At 46.7% G+C, this 5,034-nt stretch overlaps 2 non-coding genes across 2 annotated transcripts; one reads left to right on the forward strand and one right to left on the reverse strand.

The window, feature by feature from the left end:
• The first annotated feature begins 3,639 nt into the window (after positions 1 to 3,639).
• Positions 3,640 to 3,712, forward strand: TRNAK-UUU. The gene has a single exon. It is a non-coding gene; the product is annotated as a tRNA-Lys (tRNA).
• Positions 3,713 to 4,556: 844 nt separating this feature from the next.
• Positions 4,557 to 4,629, reverse strand: TRNAF-GAA. The gene has a single exon. It is a non-coding gene; the product is annotated as a tRNA-Phe (tRNA).
• Positions 4,630 to 5,034: the final 405 nt, after the last annotated feature.

A 5,034-nucleotide genomic window follows, 5' to 3' on the forward strand; every position in this document is an offset into this window, starting at 1 on the left:
TGTTCCAGGCAGGGAGCTATCGCTGTAGACAGCAGGAGCCCCAACAGGTGTGTAGACAGGGAAACACCCAGCACAGGCTCTGCATTAAAAGTCCCTACCCACCCCCACCCCCCACCCCCCACCCCCCGTGGCCTCTGCATGGCCCAGCAAACCTTGGTTTAGCACACATTTGCTTTTCCATCCCCATGTCAGTTGCCTTCTTCCCCTTTGAGGTCCCAAATCACTACCCCGAGCATCCTCTTTTGGCTTTAGCTGAAGATATTTGTGGTGAGGGTTTCAGACATTTTGGCAAGTTACTGATTTTTCTGGGTCCCTTCCATGTACACATGTTATTCAACTTTTCTTTGATTTTCTCCTGTTAGTATGTCTCATCAATTTAATTCTTAGACCATCAGAAGAACTAAGAAGGATACAGGGGAAAAGTCCTCCTGGACACCAGTAACTCCCCTCCAAAACCCTGAGGCACAGAGGGAGACCCAGCCCCTGCTGCTGCTGCTGCTGCTGCTAAGTCGCTTCAGTTGTGTCCGACTCTGTGTGACCCCATAGACAGCAGCCCACCAGGCTCCCCCATCCCTGGAATTCTCCAGGCAAGAACACTGGAGTGGGTTGCCATTTCCTTCTCCAATGCATGAAAGTGAAAAGTGAAAGTGAAGTCGCTCAGTCGTGTCTGGAGTGTCTGGAATACTGGAGTGGGGTACCATCGCCTTCTCTGGACCCAGCTCCGACTGGGAGGGAAATTTGTTTTTCTCTTGTCTGCTGGGGTCTGAAGAAAACACAGGATCAGGGACGCTTTGATCTGAAGGACTGCCTATGTGATCTCTGAAGGATAGAATAATCTGATACATTTTTTCTTCATTTCTTATTTAAAACAATACGCACTTGTTTTTTTTTTTACCCAATAATACAGATGTACTTAGAGGAAACACACACTTCAAAGCCGTTCCTCTAAAGGTGGTCATTTTTATTAGATTGTTTTCTATTCTTAAACATCTCATGTATATGCAAAAAACAAATATGTAAATATATATATTTAATACATGTATGCGTTTATACATGTTTATACATGTTTAATACGTATATATACAGATATACACATTTAAAGGATGTCTATTCCTGTGCACATCCTTGACTCTTCCACACATAATATGGCATACATGTTGTTTGGCAACTTCTGTCATTTTTGTTCAACGTAACTTGAATATCTTTCCATACTGGATTACTTTTTAAACTTTGTTCGTAGTTCCTGAGGTTAGCGGCAGGAGCTGGAAATGAACTCAGGTGCAGCTGCTCTCACTCAAAAGTCAATGTTCAAGAGACACAAGAACTGGTGGGAAAAGAAAGAAGCTTTTTATTCAGGAAGCCAGCAACCTAGGAAGATAGAAGACGGGTGTACCCCTAACCGTCTCCAAGTTTTCAGATGGAGAGAAAAAGATTTCATAGGGAAAAACCAGGAAGTGTCTGGGGTGAGCGAGTGGGTCTTGTGTGCAGAACAGCACAGCCAGCTCTGACGGTCGTCTCAAAATGAGTAACGCTGTGGTCTGGCTGGACTCGTCTTGTTTTAATCACAGTTAATCTTCAACTCCAGGGTCAGTTTGGTTCCACTTTCTTGAGGCAAATTTCTGGAAGTATGCAAGCCACAGATTTGGTACCGCTCAAAATGGAGTCATTTGTGTCAAGGCTACAGTCTGCTCTCTGTGCAGCTGGCTTTTTCCCTCTGGTGGTGGTTTTAGCATCTGCAAACCACCTCAGGAATGTGCATCAGATACTGTTATCTGTGTCTTTCAGGGAGGAACTAAAGATTCTGTGACTTATGTGGCTGATCTATTTCCATTGTTACCAGTTCTCTTGGCCCAGGAAGGGGGCGACAGAGGATGAGATGATCATATAGCACCACCACTCAGTGGGCATGAATTTGAGCAAACTCTGGAAGACAGTGAACAACAGGGAAGCCTGGTGTGCTGCAGTCCATGGGGTTGCAAAGAGTTGGACAGGACTTAGTGACTGAATAAAAACTCCTGGCCCAGCTGCTAGCTTTTGTTACTAGATGTTTACATGTTTCCAATCCTTACCTCTAGAGCTAGCCTTTGGGAGGCCTGGGAGAGGAAACCTTTTCTACAAACAAGAGACAGGTAGCTTTGTAGTGGGGGGGAGGAGTGTGTCCCAGGAAGGCCCCCTAGGATCCTGCTCAGTTACGTGGTACATTTCTCCATAAAAGAACTACAATTATTCTTCCCCACCAGAGGAGGTGTCTGAATTCCAGGGACAGCTAAAACCCTTATGAGGCTCTACTCCATAGGATTCCCTTCCCTTCCTTTCTCTTTCAAGGGATATTATCCAACGCCTCGATGAATAACATGGCAATGAAGGAGCAGAAGTAAGAAAAAAAAGGGGGGGGGGGGGGGGTGCCTACTATTGACAATTGAAACACACACACACAACCGACAACTTACGAGTCACATTTTATTCAAGGACCTGACTGAAGACCAGCCAGAGAAGCAGACTCTCAGGTAGCTCTGAGGAACTGTTTCAAAGAAAGTAAGGCAGGACCCAGGATATATAGGGATTTTTTCTGGAGGGGAAAAAAAAATATAATTGAACATTAAAAGATTACTGCTAAACATAGAAAAACATACATCTCAAGTTAATTATTTTAGTGCTTTCCTAAGTATGGGATGATGCAATCGTCATTGAAATTATTGAAATTATTCCTTTGACATGCATCTTAACTATCTAGGGCCAATATCCTGTTTTTTATCCATTCTGAATTCCCCTTAGAGTACACAACAGGGAAGCTGCAGTGCCTGAAGGCTTGATGGCTGCAGTGCCTGATGGCCTGATGGCTTGATAGATGGCTATCTATCAGTGTTTGATAGAACGGTAGGCAACATGGGTTGCCTCCAGGGTAATAGGACTTCCTAAAAATATAAAATTCAGCCTGATTGAAACTTTTCAATGAGAGCTTCAAGGAAAATGTTCAGATTCACTAGCGGAGGTCTTTTCCCTTCTGCCCTTCCCTCTGCTCAGGATTCTCTTCCTGAGCCTTCAGGCCCCCAGTCACCATTGGCAGCTCAGCTGGCAATCATCATCCGCTGGAAGACTAGTTAGGACCCTTAACTTCCGGTGTTGACCGGCTTCCCACCACCCAAGCGCTTGATATCTATCTCGTGTGTCTTCCTGCCTCACTGAGGACGCCCACAGAGTCTTGGTCCTGAATAGGTTCTGATGAATAAAGACAGGAAACCTAATCAATTATTCATAAGGTTCCACCCACAAGATGTTCCACCCACAAGATGCTCTGGGGCTCTTCACAGACCAAGACTGGGTTTAGAAATGCCCAGCTCCCCAGGAGGCCCCCCAAGGGTCCTAAATCAGAATTCCTCCTGAGATGTTTCCTTGAGATGCGAGGGGGAGAGCATCCTCCTCTGGTCGGAGCAGGGGTTGGCCGGCACTTACTAATATTTTCTTCATAGTCTGTCTGTGACGGGATCAGAAAAGACTTCCACCAAGAGCCTGCTCCAACTTGATTTTGCAGTTTCACCACTCACTAAATCAACAAAAAGACTCAGAATTTTAATCCAATAGGAACGGCAGCGCGGTCTATTTTCTGTGGATAGACTAGGAGAGGAAGTATTCTAGGGAGCCCGGATAGCTCAGTCGGTAGAGCATCAGACTTTTAATCTGAGGGTCCAGGGTTCAAGTCCCTGTTCGGGCGGCGGTTATTTTAAAATCGTGAAACAAATTGGAATGCGTCCACACCACTCTCTGAGGTGAGGTTGTGCAAAACACACTTGATTCAGTCCGGAGTTTACAACCCAGCAGGCAGGCCAGACCGGGGTGGGTTTTGCAGAAAAAGTGAAAGGGGAGGAAAGTGCCCAGTAACTTTCTCTCCCAACCTCAGTCTTTTACAGCCTTTGTATGATAGATACTTGGTCTTTGGATATTTTTATCTTAAAACTAGTGTGTAGAATTAGTTTATTTTCAAAACATCAATAAACACATAACCAAGACATTTGCATCCCTGTCGTCAGAGTAACGATGGTAATGCTCCTGACAGGAAATTTGCAAACATTCGCTCTGAGCAGTAACAGTTCACGCACGGTTTATGAGAAGAGAGGTGAGAAAACTGAGATTGCAAGAAATATTTTAGGTCGTGACACGTGCTTATAAATTACCTCTCCAGCCAGGAACCATCCCGACCATTCTTCTAATGCACTGGTGGGACCCTGATTTGCCAGTCCTGCTGTAGAGACAAACGTTTTTGAACACTGTCTTCATGTCTGCCTCCGATAAGAAAAACTTGCAAGCCCAACGTGATTATATCTGGCATCAAACCCAAGACCTTCCACCTGTAGACCTGAGCTGACCACATTATAAATGAGAGTCAGGCCACACGGCTGCGACCCAGCATCCAACAGTGTGTAAGTGGAGTGACTGTGCGACCGGCTCCAGGTTTCTTTAAAGGCTTAAGCTCTTAGCATCTTCACCGTGTGTGGTGGCCTGCCTTTGGAAAGGCACGAAAGAAAGGAAAGGACTCCAGACCCACTCAGCAAAAGCCCTGCCGAAACCCGGGATTGAACCAGGGACCTTTAGATCTTCAGTCTAACGCTCTCCCAACTGAGCTATTTCGGCGACGCTGGCTGCGTCTTCAACCCTGTTAAGGAAAATTCTAAAGAAAAATTGTAAAAGGACTCCTCTCTCGTCTCTGCTTTTTCGGTTGCCAACCTCACCTTCCAAAGTGCGCCGCTTTTAGCTCGGAGCTTTCCAGAGCAGTGAGGAAGAAACCGCATTCCTGTCGTCTGAGGAACAGTCACGGCCCGCCGAGTCCCAGGCCGCCTTTTCTCGCCCCCTGACGCTTCCCGGCCTCTCCCCCGGACGCCAACGAGAGGACCGACAGCCGCCCACCAAGTGCCCAGCGCGCGACCGACGCGGGTCCCTTCAGGCGCCGCCCCGCCGTCAGGGTGGCAGAACACGCTATCTTTTAACTGAACTCACTCATCTGCCCTCAAAGCATCCACAGCCAAGCAGGGCTGCCCC

Source organism: Bison bison, unplaced genomic scaffold (assembly GCF_000754665.1).
Source record: "Bison bison bison isolate TAMUID 2011002044 unplaced genomic scaffold, Bison_UMD1.0 scf7180017864185, whole genome shotgun sequence".
Lineage (NCBI taxonomy): Eukaryota > Metazoa > Chordata > Mammalia > Artiodactyla > Bovidae > Bison > Bison bison.